The following is a 23517-nucleotide window of genomic DNA, read 5'->3' on the forward strand; positions in this document are numbered from 1 at the left end:
TTGCCTTGCAAAAATTAAAAAAAAGAAAAGAAAAAAAGAGGAAAATCATCTGAAAAAAACAATTTGAAATAATTACCAACGTTAGCAAAGTTGTATATCATTAGCATTTATACATACATACATACATACATACACACACACACACGCATATATTACTAGCAAGATATAGTGCAAGACATAGGAAGAAAAAGCCTAATTAAAGTAACTTTAGACAGCATAAAAATACTTTGGACTCTACCTGTCAAGTCACACTTAGAAAGTTTATTAAACCAAAAGTAAAATACATCACAAAAATAAAATTCGATCTAAATAACTGGTCAAATGTCAATTGCTCATGAGTAGGAAAAGCTAATAAAATAAAAATGGCAATTCTATCTTAATTAAATTGCTTATCCAGTGCCATAACAATAAAACTTACAAAAAATTGCTTTAGTGAGTCAGGAAAAAAAAATAGTAAGTAATTGTATATGGAAGAACAAAAGGTCAAGAATATCAAGGGAATAATTAAAAATGCAAAGGAAGGTAGCTTAGCCATATCTAAAATTATAAAGCATCAGTCATTAAAACTGTTTGGTACTGGCTAAGAAATAGATTGGAGGATCACTGAAATAGATAAGATGCAAAAGAAACAGTAGTAAATAACCATAGTAATCTGCTGTTTGATAAACCCAAAGATTCCACCCAAAGAGTTCACTCAAAGAGAACTCAAAGAGTTGATTTTTTGATAAAAAGTTGCTGGGAAAACTGGAAAATATAATAGGCATAGACCTATCCCACGATAAGGTTGAAATGGGTACAGGATTTAAACATAAAAGGTGATACCATAAAACTATTGGGAAAACAAGAGATAGTTTACTGCCAGACTGATGGAAAGGGGAGAAGTTTATGACCAAAGAAAAGACAGAGAGCATTATAAAATGCTTTATAAATTATAAAACAATTTTGATTACATTAAATTGAAAAGGTTTTCCACAGATAAAACCAATACATAAATAAAATATAAGATAAAAAGGCAGGCAGTAAATTGGGAAACAGTTTGATCAACTGGTGTTTCTGTCAAAGGATTCATTTCTAAAATATAAATAAATTTAAAAGAATACAAGTCATTTCCCAACTGATAAATAGTGAAAGGATATGAAAAAAACTATGTTTCTGAAGAATAAATTTAAGCTTTTTTTGCTTTATCTTTATATGAAAAATGTTGCTAATAATTATTGATTAGAGAATTGTAAATTAAACTAATTCTGAGGTATTATCTCATATAGATCATATTGGCCAAGAAGGAATGTGGGAAAATTTGGACACTATTGCATTTCTGGAGGAGTTGTGAACTGATCCAACTATTCTAGAGAGCAATTTCAAACTTCACCCTTTTAGGTAAATCTATCAATGAAGCTATATCATTACTAAATGTGTAGGCACCTGGTGGTATAGCATTGAAATTCCTAGAGGAAAAGCTAAATGAATTACAAGGAGACAAATAGCAAAACTTTAATAATGGGAGACCTCAATTTCCCTCTCTCAGAACTAGATAAATGTAACCACAAAGTAAGCAAGAAGGAAGTTAAGAAGAATGAAATCTTAGAAAATTTAGACATGATAGACCTCTATCAATCTTAATGGTGATAGAAAGAATATACCTTTTTCTCAGCAGTACAATGCACCTATATCAAAATTGACCATGCACTAGGGAATACAAACTATATAATCAAATGCAGAAAGGAAAAAAATAATAAATACACACTTCTCAGAAAATGATGTAATAAAAATTACATGTAAGAAAGAGTCATGGAAAGATAAATCAAGAACAAATTGGAAAATTGTATAACTTTACTGTTTTGTGATTTTAATGAGGTTTGGACTATTTCTTGCAAATGACGCTCTCACTCAGTTAAAAATGAAAGTTAATTATGCAATACAAGGAATAGATTGCTTACAGTAGCATCCAATACAGTAGATAATACATAAATGACAAAGGATTATTAATAATATAATCAAAATAGAAGAGAAAGATAAAGAAAACATCAGCAATTCGGGGAGCACCAACTCTCAAGATATCAGGTCGGGAAATCCCAGTTTTCATCGATCCTCGAGGTCCGAATTAGGAGACCACATTCATATAAATGAAAAAATATCAATTACTCATGGTTCAGTCAAGGTAGTATAATAAAAATGACAATTCTACCTAAGTTAAATTACTTATTCTGTGGCATACCAAAATGCCAAACATTTATTTTCCTGGGTTTGAAAAAATAGTACAAAATTCATTTGAATCAACAAAAGGTCAAAAATAGCAAAGAAACTAATGAAAAAATGAAAAGGAAGATGGCCTAGATTTATCAAATCTAAAACTTCAAAGTTGTAGTCATCAAAAGTGCTTGGTGCTGGTATAGGAATAGAATAATTTATCAGTGGAATAGAATAGGTTCAAAAGAAACAGTAGTCAATGATTACAGTAATCTATGTTTGCCAAACCCCAAAACATTAGCTTCTGAGATAAGAACCCTGTATTTGATAAAAACCGTTGGGAAAACTGGATAATAGTATGGGAAAATCTAGCCATAGACCCTCATCTCAAACCCTATAACAAAATAAGGTCAAAATGGGTACAGAACTTAGGCATAAAGGTCAACACATAGATAAATTAATAGATCAAGAAATATTGGAGGCAAGATGGCAACATGACGACCAAGAGAGCAACTGTTCTTAGAAGCTTTCTCATTTAACTTATTAGCTAAGGACTCTAAATAAACTTTCAAGAGACAGAACCCACAAAGGGAAACAGTGAGGCAGTTCTCCTACTCAAGGTAACCTGGAAAAGATCAGAAAGGCTCTGCTCCCTGGGGTTGGAGGGGTGGCCACCAGAGGGGTGGCCCACCAGAGAGAAAGAATTTCAGCCTCCGGAAGGCAGCCCCAGGATGCTGGGAGCCACGGCTCACAGCAGCGGGGGATTCTCCTGACCTACACCACGGGGAGCACTAGGCACAAAGTGCGGGAACAACGGGGAACATCTGCCAGAGAGAGCATGTGAAACCCAGCTCTCAGAGCACACAAAAAGCAGCTTGGTCTCTGCAGCAATGTTCCAGGAAACAGAAGCAGGCAGAGCCTGTAAGCAGGAGCCCCCAGGGCATGAGCCCATTGAACCTAGGGAGGGGAGTGAAGAGAGAGAGACTGCAGAGCTCTGTCCTCTGTCCCTGGAAAAGGACTCTGGGGTTCTGACCACATTCAAATCCTGATTGCAGTCTAGGCCCCCCCCATAGAACAGCAGACCCCCCCCCCCACCTCAGCACCATGGCAGAGGGTGGCGCACATAGTCATTAACAGATCAGGAGGGAAGACAGAGCCTCACACACTGAGACCATTGTGGGAGTATCCCAAAAACTCAGGAAGCACCCCAAAACCAGGCTCAGTCTGGGAAAATGAGCAAGCAGAGAAACAAGAGGAAGACCATTGAGAAATATTTTGCAAATGAGCCCAAGAAGGATCAAAATACTCAGTCTAAAGATGAGGAAGCACAAGCTCCTGCATCTAAAGACTCCAAGAAAAACAGAAATTGGGCTCAGGCTATGACAGAGCTCAAAAAAGACTTTGAAAATCAAATGAGGGAGTGGGAAGGAAAAACTGGGAAAAGAAAGGAGAGAGATGCAGGAAAAACATGAAAATGAAGTCAGCATCCTAGTCAAGGAAATCCCAAAAAATGCTGAAGAAAATAGCATGCTAAAAAACCAGCTTAGGTTAAATGGATAAAACACTTCTAAAAGTTATTGAGGAGAAGAATGCTTTAAAAAGCAAAATTGGCCAGATGGAAAAAGAGGTAAGAAAACTCTCTGAGGAGAACAAATCCTTCAGACAAATAATGGAACTCAGGGAGATTGATGAATTTATGAGAAACCAGGATTCATTACTTCAAAACCAAAAAAAAAAAATGAAAAATTAGAAGAAAATGTGAAACATCTCATTGAAAAAAACAACTGATATGTAAAACAGACTTAGGAAAGATAATTTAAAAATTATTGGAATACCTGAAGTCATGATCAGGAAAAGAGCCTTGACATCATTTTCAAAGAATTACTACAGGAAAATTGCCCTGATATTCTAGAAGCAGAGGGCAAAATAGAAATGCAGAGAATCCACCAATCTCCCCAAAAAAGAGATCCCAAAAGACCAACACCTAGGAATATTTTAGCCAAGTTCCAGAACTTCCAAGTCAAAGAGAAAATATTACAAGCAGCCAGAAAGACACAGTTCAAATATCATGGAGCTGCAGTCAGGATCACATAGGAGTTAGCAGCAACTACACTGTAAGCTCATAGGGCTTGGAATATAATATACTGGAAGGCAAAAGAGCTTAGAATGTAGCCAAGAATCAACTACCCAGCAAGGCTGAATGTCCTCTTCCAGGGAAAAACATGAACTTTCAATGAACCAGGGGAATTTCAAGTGTTCCTTTTGGAATGGCCAGAGCTGAACAGAAGGTTTGATCTTCAGATACAGGACTCAGGTGAAGCATGGAGATCGGAGGAAAGGGAGAAAATATGAGGGACTTAATGATGATGAGCTGCATGTATTCCTGCATAGAAAAATGACACTGATAATAGTCATATGAACCTTCTCAGTTAATAGAGCAGGTAGAGGGAGCTTTTATAGTTGAGCACAGAAGAAAGCTGATTTTGAAGATAAAATATGGTGTAAACATGGAGTCAATAGAAAAAGGGAAAGGTGATGGGAGAAAGAAAAAAGAGAGGGGGAATAGGCCAAGTTATCTCATATAATAAGTTTTTTCTTTATTACAATGAGCTATTGCAATTATATGGAAGGGGCGGCAAGAGGGAATGAGGGAATCTTCACTCTCATCAGAGGTGGCTAGGAGAGGAAACAGCATATATACTCAATGGGGTATAGACATCTGGAGTCAGAAGGAGGGGGGACAGGTGGAAGCGGGGATGTGAGTGATGGAGGAGAGGATGGACCAAGGGAGGAGAGTGGTCAGATATAATACATTTTCCTTTTTACTTCTAGCAATTGTCTGGGATTGGATGGCCTGTCCTGATCCATAGGGCCAGGTGGATGCTGGGCCTAAGGGGTGGTAGTGTGGCTTGCGGTCTCTTGGCCCCAGGACCAGGGATCTGTCTGCTGAATCATTCAGCTACCCTACAGCAGAGTCAGAGTGAAAGGAGAGATAAAATATAGTACATGGTAGTGAAGAAATATGAAAGGAGGGAGTTGAGATCAGCAATGGCAATGGTGGAAAAATATGGAAGCAAATTTTGCTGTGGATTTACCATAAAGAATGTGATCCACCCGGGATAGAGTTGTTGGTGTTGCAACAAAGACTGAAACACATTTATTATTATTATTATTATTTGGTGGGGGATGTGGGGCAAATGGGTCTGGGTGGCCTGCCTAGAGTTACATAGCAGGGTCATCTGTGGCTGTCTGAGGCCAGAATTGGACTCGGGTGCTCCTGGCTCAAGGGCCAATGCTCTGTCCACTACCCAGCCACCACTACTATTATTACAATTTTATTTTTGGGGGGTCTTTTTTTTTCCTTTTGTTTTTTTTTTGTGAAGGGCATTGGGCTTGGGGTGGCTTGCATGACACACGGCTGGGTAATTGTTGCGTGTATGGGGCCGGATATAGGCTTGGGTACTCCTGGCTCCAGGCCTGGGGCTCAATCCATTGCTCCACCTGGACACACCTACAATTATTACTATTATTTTTTTATTTTAATTTTTTTCTCCTCCCTTTACTTTATCACTTAAGCAAGTCTATATTTTGTTGGGGGGAGGAGGTACTCTGTTTACTCTTTAGCAAGAATATTTTATTAATTTATAAAAAAATTTGTACAAATAGAGAATAAATAAACATTAAAAAAAGAAATATTCTATTTATCTGATCTATGGACAGGGTACAAATTTATGACCAAACGAGAAATTGAGTACATTATTAAATACAAAATTAGTTATTTTGACACTATTAAATTTAGAAGTTTTTGCACTAATAGAAATCAATGATGCCAGAATTAGAAGGAAAGCAGAAAGCTAAGAAACAATCTTTACAAATGGAAGTTCTGATAAAGGTCTTATATCTAAAATATATAGAGAACTGCATCAAATTTATAAGATTACAAGTCACTCCCCAATTGATAAATGGTCAAAGGATATGAATAGACAGTTTCCAATAAAGAAATTAAAGCTATATTTAATCATATGAAAAAATGCTTCAAATCACTATTAATTAGAGAAATGAAAATTAAAAATACAATGAGGTATCACTTCACACCTATTAGTTTGGCCAAGATGAGATAAAAAGGGAAAATGTTCAATGTTAGCAAGTTTATGGAGGATTGGGACATTGATGCATTGTTGGTGGAGCTGTGAAGTGATCCAACCCTTTTGAAGAGAAATATGGAGTTATGTCCCCAAAGCTATAAAAGCGTTCCTATCCTTTGACCCAGCAATTCCAATTCTAGGTCTATTCCCAAGAGAAATCATAAAAAATGGGAAAAAGTCCCTTATGTTCTGAAATATTCAAAGCAGCTCTTTTTGTAGTGGCAACAAATTGAAAATTAGGGGGATGCCTATCAATTGGGGAATGGTTAAACAAGTGATTAAGTATGAATATTGTGGAATATTGCTATTCTATAAGAAACCATAAATGGGTGGACTCTAAAGGAGCATGGAAGGAATTGCAGGATTAGATGCTGAGCAAATGAACAAGAGAGCAATGTACACATTAATGTACACATTAACAACAATGTGAGATGAACAAGCTTCATGGATGTAGCTGCTCTTAGCAGTTCAGAAAGGTAGAACAACCCTATTAGACTGGCTATGGACAATGCTATTCCTATCCAGAAGGAAAAAAAAAACAAAATAAAACATAATAATTTTTTTAAAAAAATACTTCATAATGTGAGGAATATTACAATCACTTTTTTTAATATATATTTTCTGGGGCAGCTAGGTGGCACAATGGCTAGAGCACTGGCCCTGGAGTCAGGAGTACCTAAGTTCAAATCCAGTGTCAGATATTTAATAATTACCTAGCTGTGTGGTCTTGGGCAAGCCACTTAAACCCATTGCCTTGCCAAAAGTAACACAAAAAATATCTTCTATATTTCTTTCTCTTAATCCTATTTCCTCATATCAAAATGGCTAATTTGTAAAAATAATTAACATGTTTAAGTATAATATTAGCCTGAATGTTCACCCCACTGAGGAGAGGTGTGTGGGAAGGAAGGGTAGAAGGAAATTTTGTTACTTTAAAAATATACCTAAATATATGTATGAATTTTAAAAAAAACTTTCATAACGTGTATTTCAAAAATAAAAGATCAATTAAAAATAAATGATATAAAACCATTATGATTAATATGTATTTATTGTTAGTAAGGATACACATGTCTATCTTATATGATATTGCTTTTCCATAGGGGATGGGGAGGAAAAGGATAGAGGAAGAAAACATAAAACCCAAAATATCACAAAAAATGATTGGTGAAAATTGTTTCATGCAGTTGGAAAAATGAGTAAGCATTATTTCCTGAAAAAAATAAAAAAGAAATAGTTGAACTGCTTTGGTGGATAAATTTTTTTCAAGGTTCTTGATGTTCAACCTCTTCATGACTAGAAAAGTACAATGATTTTCCGTGTTGTCTCACGTCATAAAATTTTATGCCAGTCAGTTTTGCTAGAGTTCAACTTAGAGATTTATTTGATTAACTGTAATAATCACTACTATTATATAGGATTTCATACTTTTCAGTGAATGTTAGCACAGAGTATTTTTTTAACTGTCACAAAAAAGCTATAAACTATGAGGGTCAAGTAACAATGTTTCCAATTCATAAAGGGAAGAACTAACATTTGGAAGTTATTCGGTACTTATTTACAAAGCAATTACTATGTGTATTACATAGCGTCAGGCTTTAAGACTAGCACAGAAATAAAGTAGATTTATTTTCTGATTCCTGGGAAGTTTTAGTATAAGAAGAATAGGAGGTACCACTAAAGACTGGAATAATGTGCATAAGAAATTTAAAATCAAAGTGCTATGAATTCAGGCAAATGATAAAATATTATCAGTTGGACATAAAGAAACAAATATTTAGAAGGTAACTCTAGGCCATTTGACTTCCTATACAGAATTATTTTTACAGTTCCATATGGTATCTATATGTTGGTATTAAGTCACAGAGGGCAGAGTTAGATCTTTAATCATTTTCTTTTTTGTATTAATTTGGTTATGTGTAAGGGATGCACTTCATGCCCACACCTCAATTAATTTTATGGAATTAATATGAGGTCATCATAAATTTTGAATTTGAACATCATGTTCAATGATTATATATGAGTTATGAATCTCTTTATATCTTTAAGAAAATGATGTTATTGTCTACAAGATGACCCTACCTCTGGGGCCTTGAAACAATGTGAGAATTCCAGCAGTTGAATCAGTCTAACAATAAAATGTTTAATGCTATCTATTCTTACTGAATCACCTCTGTAAACATCCTTACTGAAAAATTAATTGAAGTCTGGTTGACTTGATGATCATTAAGAAAAATACCAATGGGGACTCATTAAAGACAGCAATAGAAATGCTAGGCCTAGAGCTTTGTACTGTGAAGCAGTTGACCAACTTCTGAGGACCTGGCCCATTAATTTAAGTGGGTGTGGGGAATTAGCCTTTGAGGGGATACTATATATGGATATAAAGAGATTTTTGTATATTATCAAGATTTTGGAGGTGAAAGACATCTTAAAAATTATATAGTCTCTTCCTTTTTTATCATCCCTAGTGATACATTGGCCAAGGATTCGAACATATGTCCAATATAACTATCAGGTCATGCTATATGTGTAGCATATCTTCAGGATAGGACATTCTCTTGTTAATTTAGATTAAGCTACAGATGTAATATCAAAATTTCAATTTGACTTCTGGTGACCTGTACTTAAAGAATTTAGTGCCCTAGACCTGATGGCCCCAATTCTTCTTCATATATATATATATATATATATATATATATATATATATATATATATATGTATACATATATATATATATGTATGTATATCCCATTTATTTATTTACCAGCTCTACCTGCTGTCACCACAGAATATGAAACAGTGAAACCTCAATAATAATAATAAACCTCAATAATTCACCATTCCTTGAGTTTAAAAAAAATTACATATTCTGTTCCTTCAGTTCTAATGATTCAGATTTCCCAAATATTTTAGGAAAACTGTTTCCCTATTATTTCTGTCCATTTACCTCTCTCCCTTCTATTTCTAAATTTGTCCTTCCCTGTCCATTGTCTTTTCTAATATCTTGTTCAGTGTGCCTTCTGGAACCTTTGCTCTATCAGTAAAAGAACCTTGGATCTTCTCTTTTCACACTTTCTCTATTTTTATTTAACATATATGTCTTCCTTTTTTTTTTTTAGAATTCTCTAACTCTCTGGTCAGATAAATTGTTTCTCTCTCCATATTTTTTGCTACTTTCAAAGACTCCCTTTTTGGTAATTACTCAATAAATTCTCTCCCTTTAGATTCATTTAGTACAGATCATTGTCTATCTGATCTACTAATCTACTTCATTTCTCCAGGAATTTGGTTTCTAGCTCCTTGCCTTTATCCTCTATACAACCTCTGGGTTGCATATTTGATTGTTTAAACATTCATCTTGATTTTACCTCAAACATCCTCACCTCTTTATATTATCCTTAATTTGCACATCTTACAAATTCATTCCATCTTAGTAGCCCTTTAGATATCCCTTTTTAAACCCTATTTGCTTCTTTGAGTAGTAGAAAAGTTAATAGGCTTAAAATTATGAATTCTAGATTCAAAGATTGCCTATATCAGTTGCTAAATTTTGTGTGACCATAGGTAACATATTTATCCTTCCTGAGTCTCAAGTTTTTCTTTTTTAAACTATGACTAATTATATTTATAGTCCCTATATCAGAGTTGGTTTTAGATTCAAATGAGATAATGCATATAAAATGCTCTAAGACTATTGCAAATGTTATACAAATGTCATGTACTATCCTCAGCTTTGTGCTATGGTTCACCCCTTCATATCCAATCACTTGTCTATCTTTGTGTTTCTGATTTCATATTATTTCTCATATTTACCTTCTTTCCTAAAATATTTCCATTACTCCAGTTCAGGCACTAATTACTTCTTATCTGAACTATTATAATAAATTCCTAAAAAGTAGGCCTGTCTCAAGTCTCTGTCCTATGGACTTGATCATACACAATGACCAGGTTAAGTTTCCCAAGGTTTGAAACTGACTCTTAGTGACCTGTTCATCTTACTCCCTATTTCATCTTATATATATATATATATATATATATATATATATATATATATATATATATATATATATATATATTGGTTTTTGCAAGGCAGTGGGATTAAGTGACTTGCCCGAGGTAATTATTATGTACCTGGGGTCCGATTTGAACTCAGGTTCTCCTTAATCCAGGGTTCATATTCTATCCATTACATCATCTAGTTGACCCCTCCTTATTTCATCCTGGATAAAATGGGAAATTGTCTGCCTGGTATTTAAGAATTTCAAATCTAGTACCTTTTTAGATTTTTTTTCCAAAAGACCCTTTCCCAATGATCCTGTGTTGAACAAGTAAACAAGCACTTAATATATCCTTATTGAGTAGTAGGCACTGGGCAAATATAAATATTGCCTCTTTTGATCCTGAAATATATTTTGCTTCTATCTCTCAGAATGTATATATGTATATTAATATACACATATAGACACACATAACTCCATATATACAAACATACATGCATGCACATACATATATCCTCTCCAACTATATCAAGGAAAATAAAACCTCTTTTTTTCCATGGAATTATTTTTCATTTTGTCTTTGCATTCTCAGTCTCTATCACAATGTTTTATATTATTAAGTTCTTAACTGTTATTTTTTATGCTTTTTTCTTTAGTTTTTACAAGGCAATGGGGTTAAATGGCTTGCCCAAGGCCACATAGCTAGGTAATTATCAAGTGTCTGATGCCGGATTCGAACTCAGGTACTCCTGATTCCAGGGCCTGTGTCCTATCCACTGTGCCACCTAGCCATTCCTTAACTGTTATTTTTCATTGAATTCTGGGATGATGAAACAGATGTCCAAAGAAGTTAAATCCATTTCTCACAATTAAACAATCAATTGGTTAAAAATACCCTCCAGAATTTCAAATTTTATTCTTTCACTGAGTCTATCATTTATATATTTAGATTCACTTCATAAATGATCATATCCTGCTGTTCAATTCAATTAAAAATTTATTATGCAATTCTCACTATTTACAAGTCTCTCTACTAGATTTAAGAGATGTAAATATAACTATGTCACAAAACTTACAAATAAAAGAAACTTGCAATTAAATTGGAGGACAGAGAGTAAAGCATGTAGAATTTTCTCAACAACTATGATACAAGTGAGAATGTGATTTTTGTAAAAGAACAATCCATGGCAAAATGCTAGGAAAAGTCTAAAGAGGGAAACATTTTAAGAAATGAAGAGAAGATGACAATTGAACTGTGCCTGGAAGAAAAAGAAATATTTCAACAGGTATAGACAGAATTCATTCTAGGCATGAAAAAATATTGGGAGTAAAGGCATTGCAATTGGAAAAGGATGTCAAAATGCAGATTATAAAGTTGCATTGTAGTTAATTTTGATTACCAAGGTCATATATTTAATTTCAATTTTACTTCATTTGTTAGTCAATGTGGAATCGATGAAGGGTTTTGTGCAAGTGGAGTAAAATGAGCCGGAAAAATATTAGTAAGAATACTTGATTAGTGATGTGAAAGTTTTTGAAAGGGAATAGATTTAAATAGAAATACTATAGAAAAATAGGAAATTTAAACTAGCTAAGGAAAAAGAAGAAAAGAGGATCTGAAATTAAATGTTTGTTAATGAAATGGCAAGAAAGGAAAGTATGCCAAAAAAATGCTGAGTTAGCCTCTAGACAATGCTATCTGATAGGATAGTGGAATGAGGAGGGAAAACAAAGACTATTCTGAACCTCTTTGGGATAATGACATCATCTACTAAAACAGAGGGACAGGTTTTTGGAAGGGCATGTGCTCTGGACCCAGCTCTGGACCTTGGCCACCTATGGGTTAGGAGACGCCTGGGGGTGTGAACCCGCCCACATGGGTGCTGGGAACGCCCCAGTAATAACAGGAGTGGCTCCGCCCATGAGGGAGGAACAGGGGAGGAGCTCGGGGGAGGAACAGAAGGCTAGATAAGGGAGGGGACTGGGGAAGAGGAGAGCTTTATTCCCTGCTATGTAAGCAATAAAGACCTGCTTGTTAGACTTCAACCGGGTGTTCTGTCCAGTTATTGCCCTCCTTCCCCAAAGGAGGGTCTGTGCGTCTGAAGACCGACGGGTCCATGACGTGCGAAGACCGGGAAAGGTATGTATCCAGGCGAAGGCTCGGGATAGGGCCCCGAGCAGGCATGGAGCAATTTAAGGGATATAATTTCCACACTTTACACTTTGTTATGTCACCTTTATAGAAAGCAACTTATCTGCAGAGCTTTAGATTTTTTATGGAAAATGTAGGCTAGAAAATTCTTGCCATGATTAAGCTAAAACAATCTGTAATAAAGGATAGTAACATAGGTTAGGTATTTATTTTGTTTTATTCGTTTAAAAGTATTATGCTGAAAAAATATCCAATGGTTTTTACCAGAATGAAGGTTAAATATTCCTGATATATGATGCTCTGAGATGCTACCATAGTTGTTTAAGTCTCCCCTAATCCTGAAAGCTAGATAGAAGAAAGATGGCTATCACTGAAAAAAAAAAAACTTTTCATGAATGAAAGACAAGAACCAGATATTTGCTATGATTGCCAGAACTGAATAAAATAAATGTGTTACAGTTGAGTTGTGTAGAATATAATAATTATTGCTTGAAATGTGAATATTCTTTGACCTTTTTGTTCTGAATATTATATTCATAACATTTTCCAGCATTATATAGTTCAGCCCTAATTATTGAGAAATAAGACAGGAATTTACTTGCACAGAATAATTTTTTATTGAATCATATTCTGTGTACTATCCTTATTGCTGGATTTTATATTTTAACTATTTTAACTGTTTCTGGATGGTAACTAGTTAGTTACTAGGGACAGCTAGATGGCACAGTGGATAGAGCTCAGGCCTTGGCATCAGGAGGACAGGAGCTCAAATCTATCCTCAGACACTTGATAATTACTTGCTGTGTCCTTGGGCAAGTCACTTTATCCTGCCTGCCTCATATATCTAGGATCATCTCCAGTGGTCCCAATTCCTTTTTGGTCACTGAACTGAGATGTCTCTGGAGGAGAAAGTAAGACTGGTGACTTAGCACAGCACACCTTCTCTCAAACCCAATTTCTGTGATTGTTATGGCATCATCTCCTTGATGCCATGGGCTTCTCTGAGAATGAGGGAACAACATTAGTTAGTTACTGTGAAATGAAGAACTTTGAGTCCCGTGCTACTTTTCATTGTTTCCCCATCTTAAAATGAGGATGATAGTAATGTTTATGCCTCAGGTTTGTAATGATAATAAAATGATATCATATTTGTAAAGTATCTTGCAAATCTTAAAATATGATATAAATGTCATCATCACAATCATCTGTTCATTCTTCTTCAGTATTGTTATTATTATTATTATTAATATTATACCTAATTAATTGTCTTAGCTTTCAGGAAAAGGGCTAAATAGTGGGACCTCAAAGTTACTCATCTCAAATGAATTCTTTTTTTTTTTGTAATTTTTATCTCTCTTGTTAAATTACATTTATTTATTTAGTTTTAATTCTACAATTTTCCCCCAATCTCTCCTCCCTCTCCCTCCATTCCCCCCCAGAAGGCAATATACTAGTTCTTACATTTTTCCCATGGTATATATTGATCTAAGTTGAATGTGGGAGAGAGAAATCTTATTCTTAAGAAAGAAAAATAAAGTATAAGAGAGAGAAAAATTACATGATAAGATAATGTGTTTGTTTCTTTTTTTTAATTAAAGGTAGTAGGGGTGGCTAGGTGGTGCATTGGTTAGAGCACTGGCCCTGGAGTCAGGAGCATCCGAGTTCAATCCATTCTCAGAAACCCAACAATCACCTAGTTGTATGGCCTTGGGCAAGCCACCCAACCCCATTCATTACCTTGCAAAAGAAAAAAAAAAACTAAAAAAAGTAAAATGAATAAATTAAAGATAATAGTCTTTGGTCTTTGTTCAAACTCTGCAATTCTTTCTCTGGATACAGATGGTATTCTGCATTGCAGATAGCTCAAAATGATGTCTGATTGCTTCACTGATGGAATGAGCAAGTGCATTAAGGTTGATCATCACTCCCATATTGCTGTAAATGTTCTTCTGGTCTGTTCAGCATCAGTTCATGCAAATCCTTCCAGGCTTCCCTGAAATTCCATCCCTCCTAGTTTCTATAAAAGCAATAGTGTTCTATGACATACATATACCAAAGTGTGTTAAGCCATTCCCCAGTTGATGATCATTCACTTGATTTCCAAACAGGGCTGCTGTGAATATTTTTGTACAACTGTTGTTTTTACCTTTTTTTCATCATATCTTCAGGGTATAGACACAGTTGTTGTATTGCTGGAACCTAAGGATAAGCACATTTTTGTTGCCCTTTGGGTGTAATTACAAATTGCTCTCCAGAAAGTTTGGATCAGTTCACAGCTCCATCAACATTGCATTAGTGTCCCAGATTTCCCACATCCCTTCCAACATTGATCATTGTCCTTTCTGGTCATATTGGCCAGTCTGAGAGGTGTGAGTTGGTACCTCAGGGATGCTTTATTTTGCATTGCTCTAATAATTGATGAATTAGAGCAATTTTTATTATATTAATTTTTTGTATAAATGATTTTATTAAACATTACTAAAATATTCTTTTTTTAAAAGTAAACATAATACCCCCTCCACCCCAATAATATAGAACCCCCAACAGCAGTAAAGTAAAGGAAAGAGAAAAAAATTAAAATTAAAGAAAAAGAATGATGGGGCAACTAGGTAACACATTGGAAAGAGCACTGGCCCTGGAACTGGGAGCATCCAAGCTCAAATCCAGTCCCAGACACTCAACAATCACCCAACTGTGTGACCCTGGGCAAGTCACCCCAAAGCCTTTGCCCTACAAAATCCAAAATAATAATAATGATAATAATAATAATAATAATAATAATAAAATGTGCTTCAGTCTGTATTCCAACACCACCTGCTCTGTCATGGGTGGATCACTTTCTTTAAGATAAGTCCATCATAAAAGCTACATCCGTACTTTTCCACTGCTGCCATTGCTGATCACAATTACCAAAATTCGTACTTTCCCACTACCACACAATATATTTTTTCCTCTCCTTTCACTCTGTCCCTCGTCTTAAATGTGCTGTAGGGTAGCTGAGTGGCAAGGCAGACTAACCACTGTCCCTAGGGCCAAGAGACCCCAAACCCACCTATGACCCCTAAAGTACAGCAAACACAGCACCCTATGATCCCAGACAGACCATCCAATCCCAGTCCCTTGCAAGAAGTAAAAAAGAAAATGTGTTATATCTGACCACTCTCCCCCCATGGTCCACCCTCTCCTCTATAACTCACATCCCCCACTCTGTCCCCCTTCTCTCCTTGTTACTCTAGATGTCTATACCCCATTCAGTATATATGCTGTTTGCAATAGCTCATTGTAATAAAACACTTATTGTATGAAATATCCTAGCCTATTCCACCTCTCCTTTCTCTTACTGCCATTACATTTCCCTTTTATCCATTGACTCCATTTTTACACTATATTATATCTTCAAATTCAGGTCTCTCCTGTGCTGCATCTATAAAAGCTCCTTCTATCTGCTCTATAAAATGAGAAGATTCATATGAGTATTATCAGTATTATTTTCTATGCAGGAATACATGTAGTTCAACATTATTAAGTTCCTCATATTTTACCCTTCTTTTCCACTCATTATGCTTCACCTGAATCCTGAATTTGAACATCAAACTTTCTGTTCAGCTCTGGTGATTTCAACAGGAACATTTGAAATTCCCCTGTTTCATTGAAAGTCGATCTTTTTCCCTGAAAAGAGGATGTTCAGTTTTACTGGGTAGTTGATTCTTGGTTGTATTCTGAGCCTTTTTGCCTTCTGGAATATTATATTCCCAGCTCCATGAGCTTTTCATGTAGCTGCTGCTAAGTCCTATGTGATCCTGACTGCAGCTCCATGATATTTGAATTGTGTCCTTCTGTCTGCTTGTAATGTTTTCTCTTTACTTGGGAGTTCTTGAACTTGACCATACTATTACTCGGGGATTGTGTTTTTTGGATCTCTTTCCAGGGGAGATTGGTGGATTCTCTCATTTTCTATTTTTTGCCCTCTACTTCTAGAATATCTGGGTAATTTTCCTGTAGGAATTCTTTAAAAATGATGTCAATGTTCTTTTCCTCATAATGTCTTTCAGGTATCCCAATAATTTTTGAATTATCTTTTCTGGATCTGTTTTCCATGTCCATTGTTTTTTCAATGACATCTTTCACATTTTTTTCTAATTTTTCATTCTTTTGGTTTTTTAGTATTGTGTCTTGACTTCTCATAAAGCCAGCATCTTCCTTTACTTCTAGTCTAGATCTGAAGGATTTATTTTCCTCAGAGAGTTTTCTTATCTCTTTTTCCATCTGACCAATTCTGCTTTTTAAAGCATTCTTCTCCTCAATAAGTTTTTGAACTTTTTATTTCATTTGACCTAAGTTGCTTTTTAACATGTTATTTTCTTCAGCATTTTTTGTATCTCCTTGACTAAGCTGCTGATTTCATTTCCATATTTTTCCTGCATCTCTCTCATTTCTTTTCCCAATTTTTCTTCTATCTCCCTTACTTGATTTTCAAAATAGTTTTGAGCTCTGTCATAGCCTGAGCCCAATTTCTGTTTTTCTTGCAGTCTTCAGATGCAGGTGCTTGTACTTCCTCATCTTCAAACTGAATATTTTGATCCTTCTTGGAATCATAGACAATGTATTTCTCAATGGTGTTCCTCTTTTTTCTCTGTTTACTCATTTCCCCAGCCTGTGCCTGGTTTTGGGGTGCTTCCTGAGCTTTCGAGTATTATTGAGATACCCCCCCACACACACACACACAAGGATCTCAGTGTGTGAGGTTCTGTCTTCCCTACTGGTCTGTGAATGACCACAAGTGCACCTCTCTGTCATGGGGCTTATGTGGGTGCAGGGAACCTGCTGTTCTATGTGAGGCCTAGACTTTTATCAGGATCTGAATGTGGTCAGAGCCCCAGAATCCTGTTCCATCTACAGAGGACAAACCTTGGAAATCTCTCCCAACTCCTTTACCTTTGGTAGGCTGAGCATTAAAGGCTTAGTTGCCTGGGGGCTCCTGCTTACTGCCTTTGCCTGCTTCCGGTTCCTGGATCTGGGCTGCTGTGACCAGGCTGCTTGCTGAGTGCCCTGATTGCTGGCCTTCACATGCTTGCTCTGGCAGAGCCCCACCCTGCTGATCTTCCCGGTGTACTCCATGGTGTAGGTCAGGAAACTGCCCCCATTGCCCGGAGCTGTGGTTCCCAGGTGCCCTGGGCCTGCCTCTAGGAGGCTGTAGTTCTTTCATTCTGGCAGGCTACCCCTCTAACCCTGGGGAGTGGAGCCTTTCCACTATTTTCCAGCTTACCTTGGACTGGAGAACTGCCTCACTGGATCTGTCTGTGGGTTCTGTCTCTCGAAAATTTAGTTAGAGTCATTATTTTGTGAGTTTTGAAATATTTTTGAGAGCACCTAAGAGAGACTCTTCTCCTGTTGCCATCATGGTTCCACCCCCTCCAGTGGATTCTTGATATCATGATTTCACAGATGTGATTATGTCTCCCAATATTACATGTCAGAATCTTTCAGGTCTGCCTATTTCTTTATAATTCTTTTCTCTTGACCTCCCCAAAACTTCACCACAAGAAGTTCACTCTACAATTTGAGATTCTTCTCTGTTTTCTATTAATATTATAAAGATAGCAATGGATCTGTTCGACACTTCATTAATTTTCTTTCTAAATGATGCCTTCTTTTCTCACATGTATCATATTAATAATGGAGAAAAAAATTACCTGAATTTATAATAATTAAAAAATTGTTTTAATTGAATTAGAATTGTTTCCAAAGTACTTTAAATAGATCTTCATTTATAAGACCTTTGAAAGTAAAACTTAAATCTCAAAAAAGGAAATAATATTATTTATAAATTGTAATACCATTATTGATTATGTTATAAAATGAAGTTATAAAAAAATGTAAATAATTAAGAACCATCTGAAAAACATCCCATACTACAAGCTATTCATAAAGATAGTTAATGCCTGCCCTAATAAAATAATTTTTTCCAATTAGTCTTCTCAGTTTCTGTGATGGGACCAATTTAATGGAATTAAGTTTACAGTGTAATGTAACTTACCTATAATATAAATCAGTTTCTTATTGATAAGGAAATCGCTTAAGTGACTTGCCGGGGCTTACAGAGGGAATGTGTCTGAGGCCAGATTTGACACCGTATTCAAGTACTTTATGCATTGCAACCCCATCTTCTCATTTTCAACTTAGATCTAATAGAAATTCTCACATGCATTTTGTTTCACATGTAACTGAATAAATTTGTATATCAAACCACTAGAATTTTCTTTGGAGAAAATGGAATTTTGAGATTTCTTTATTAGCAGGGTAATTTTTAAGCTTAGAAAATAATAGAACTTTTGTTCACTATCACTGAAAATGTGATTATGTTTTTCTCTTTCCTTCAATAACTTATTAAAAAATACACTTTGAACGTCCCTTCCTTCTTCCCACACACACAATGACCCCTGGCAGAACTGGATTATGTATTAAGTGTGAAAATTGCTTTCCTTATTTTTACCATCATTAACTTTGGGCAGTATTTCCCTTTGAAGAAGATAATTCAAAAATTGAAAGAACAACAATAATAAAAACATTAAATATTTATTTGTTAAAATGTCATAGTCTAGTCATTATGCTATTCAGAATGATCATCTGTAGTTGTAGCCATATGCCTTCTACATTCATTATTTGCTTCCTTTATTCAAATGCTAACTCAAGGAAGATAAAAGGTTTTTAGTTTGCCTTGGAAATCATTTTTTTTAAACAGAACTCTGAGCCTGAATTTTTGCATGTCATCATGCATTAAAGTCTTCGTTATTTCATTATTATTATTATTATTATTATTATTAGTTACTCCTTTTTTCCATTCGTTCCTCATATCTTTTGATTGTTTTACTCATATATAGCATCTCCTGCAAAGGGTAGGCAAGAGTTTAGAACCTTGAAGAAAGGGAGGGAGGGAAGAAAGGAAAGAAAGAGTTAAACTCTATTTTGGAAGATGGAATACACAGCAAGATGACAAAAGCAAACTGATAAACATAAAAGCAATTTTAACCATTAGTTTTAGTTACTCATAGATCACAAATTCACTAAATGAGTGATCATGAATACTAAGATATTTGCCACATTTCTTTACCTCCTTACCCAAGACTCAGACTTCTGCCTCTTAAAGTTATTGTATAAGTAAATTGAGAATTTCTATTAGATTTAAGTTGAAAATGAGAAGTTGGGGGTTGTAATACATAAAGTACCTGAATATTCTTTCAAATCTGGTCTCAGACACATTCCCTGTGTAACCCTGGGAAAGTCACTTAACCCTGTTTGTCTCATATGTAAAATGAGCTGGAAAAGAAAATAATATACCACTCTAATATCTTTGCAAAAATATACATATAAAGTCATGAAGAATCCATCATATCTGGACAACAATAACTAAAAATATGTAGTTGGCAAAGGTTCAGATAAATATTGTTACTTTTAGAAATATAACCTTTGTCTTTTATTCTTACCTGTGGGCAAATGTTCCAGCCCTTTCCTGCACCTTCATTTGTAACTTCTGAATGATACCCACCCCCCTTCTTCCCGGGAAGCCAGAAGCAAGGAAATGCTTATGCTCTCACTTCAACACATAGGACCCGGTGAAAATATCAATCCATGTCATACCTCCCACTGTCTGCAGTCAAGAGGAAGTCTGTGAGACTGTTGACATCTCTTACTGTAGTCTTCATGAAACTGTCTATAGCCCAGAGGGGCATCTGGAGCAGCCCCCAAATCCCAAAGAAATCACATTAAGCTGTCTCTGCCCTTCTCAGGAGACGGTGGCAGTCTGCCATAGCATCTGTGCTCAGCTTCCACTGAGTCACTCAGATCCTCCTCAGCTCACCCACACTTCCCTGAATCTTATCCTCTGCTTCAAAATAGGCATTAGATTTAGTTGCAGACCCTGAGTAAAATAAATAGGAATCTGCAAACTAAAAATAATAGATAATATGGTATGGTAATTGTCAGCCTACTTGATCTTCTGGTCCTGTTCTCCACTGTATCATCTCCTTCCCCCTCCACCATCTGTTCTTGGTCAAACTTGATGTTTCCTGCTGGGATTATCTTTTCCCTTAAAATAATCCATACCACCTCTCAAGGAAATTTTGGCATTGCTCCTTTCTCAACCTCAGGAACACTTGATTCCAAGCTTCCCACTTGACCCCTTTGTTGTTGCATTCTTAACCCAAAAGCAGTTGATAGTTGCTGCTATTGTCACAGTCTCCTGATAATCCTCATCTTCAGAGGATGAGGGGATGTTAGATAGGGGATGTGACTGAAGCAACCTAGAGATGACATGAAAATCAACAAGTAAAAAGAAAAGATTGAAAAAGCAAAATTCCTTCATTTCTTGATGGGTAGGTTCAGAAGCCAGCAATAAGAGGAAACACCTGCAACTATTCTTACTATCATAAATAGTAATTTGTCACTCTTCACTCTCTTGGCCCAAATTTAATTTTTTGTTGTGCTGAATTCTAAGAAGGAAAAGTTCATGTTTTCAAATTGCCTTCTTCACACACTTATGAATTTCATTATTGCTGGGATGAAATTTTAATATTCTTTCCAAGTAACCATTATCCACTGTGTTTGCTCACTCCAAGCTGGCTGTTCATGCTAGGACAAAACCAGGGACCTTCCAGAAATTGTTCAAAATATTCTCCCTTATGCTAAGCACAGGAGAGTCAGAGACAATGCCTTAAGATGCTTAAATAAAGGAGAATGGTTTAGTGCATAAAATCCTAGATATGGATTCATGGATTAGAAATTTGGTGCTGGAAGAGTATTCAGAAATTTTCTGATCCAAATTCTTCACTTATAACTTAGGAGACAGAACACCTGGGAAGTCATTTGGTTTGTTCAAGGTCACACATAGAACTGAGTTGAGATTGGAATGTGGTTCCTCTGATTCCAGAACCAATATTCTTTCAACCACCTTTTGTTGCCTAGAAGACATGAATTAGAATTTTAGTTTCCCTACTTGCTATATGTATCAGTCTTCTCATCCATAAAGTGAGAATACACTGTCAACTCTAAATCCTATTTTTCTACTGTAGAGTGATTGAAGCTTTACAGCTTTTCATTTTTGCTTCAGCTCTTCCATGGTGTTTATGATTCTAATATTTAAATTATCTGTCCTCCTCTAGAATCTAAACTGAGTAGAACTATGGGTGTTGCACTAAAAACATGTCTGTTTATATTTCAAATAATTAGAAATATAATTCTATTAAAAGCAGTTATAAGTGATATGTTGATTATTTCATATGTAGTTCCCTATTTTCTGTTTTTTTGTGTCTGGAAATATTTATGTTTGTTGATATTTTTTCTGGTTCATATTACAATGCAAATCAGTAGAAATAAAGTCTGTTATCTACTTGAAATTAAGTGAACATATAGAAACACCCACTGTTGTTAATATACGAGTCATATTTCTTGGAAACTTGCATCAGGCAAGTAAGTTAGGCAGATTTGAAAATTTCATAAATTCTTTGCACTGGGAAAGTCTGATTTACTGGGTTTTATATCTTTGATTTAACTCTCTCCTTCCTGGAAGGAAATGACATTAACTCACCTATGAGTAATAAATTTAGACTTTGAAAGATGAAAAGAACCCTAGAAATTACTTGTTTAATGCTTTTTTTTAACTTTACAATGATCAACCAATTAACAAGCATTAATTAAGGTCCTACTACATGACAGAGATTGTGTTATACACTGGGATATAAAACACAACCCAATCATAAGGATCTTGTTTCTTCTGGAAGAGAATGAATCCATAGATGAACATATACCACATACACATAAAGTACAAAAACAAAAATTTATAAAATACTTAAATACAAGGTAGATTGGGGGGTTAATATTGCAATTGTGGAAAAAGTAAAGATTTCACTTAATGGATGATCCTTGAGCTGTTAGATAACTAGGTGAAGCAGTTTATACAGTGAAGATTCTGAAGACAGCAGTACCTGATTTTAAATCCAATCTCAATACTCTTCTTCATTATTAATAATTAAAATAATATATGCAATTACATTAAAATGCAGTAATAATAAAAATCAAATTATATAATTAAATTATTATTAATAACCCTATTTGTCTAAATTATTCATTTATAAAATGAACTGGATAAGGAAATGGCATGCCACTCAGGACCATTGTCAAAAAAACCTGAAATGTTATCATAAGTGTTGAATATACCAGGAATGACTAAACACAAAGGAACAAACTTGTGCTGCTAAACTTTTCAGTGCAAATCGATAACTTAGACATAATCAGTGTTAATACATGACTTAGAAACTATTCAGATGATATATATATATATATATATATATATATATATATATATATATATATATACTTCTCAGTTTTTTCGATTAGCAAAGAATCCTTAATTTCTTCTATAAAATTCCAATCTGAGGCATATGGGCTCTCTTAAAATATTAAACAAATTATCTTTTAATTGATGTGTTAGTCTTCTTTTCCTTGTTTTGATCCTGCCTTGTGATGGACATTACTATTAATGTTTAAAGGCAATGATATTTAAGCATTGGGTATTTAGCCAGTCAATAAATCTTTATACAGCACAATACCTAGAACTTAGTAGGAGCTTAACAAATATTTATTAACTACTTGATTTACTTTTTTGACTATCTGCCAGGCACTGTTTTGAGGGTCTAGAATACAAATCAAAAGTGAATGTTCTCCTGTAGGAAATTCCAAGGACTGAAAAGTTTCACTATTTCATTGACTTAAGATCATATTGCAATAACCATTCAAATAAAAATGTTTCATTGGTAACTAAGTCAGTGACACCAAATGAAACTCCTTTTGGATTGCTTTCAGAAAGACTCAGAAGTCCTGTCAATCAACATCATGGAATATCTTGGAGCTTGAGGACTTGTATAAAGGACACTTGGTCAATTCTTAAGAGACTGGGATTGTGGTCTGGTCTCTGTCTCAAGTTAATCATATTTTCTTCTTCATTAGAGAATTAGAACCTCTTGACTTCAGAATAAAC

The sequence above is a fragment of the Macrotis lagotis genome, chromosome 2 (genome assembly GCF_037893015.1).
Source record: "Macrotis lagotis isolate mMagLag1 chromosome 2, bilby.v1.9.chrom.fasta, whole genome shotgun sequence".
NCBI lineage: Eukaryota > Metazoa > Chordata > Mammalia > Peramelemorphia > Peramelidae > Macrotis > Macrotis lagotis.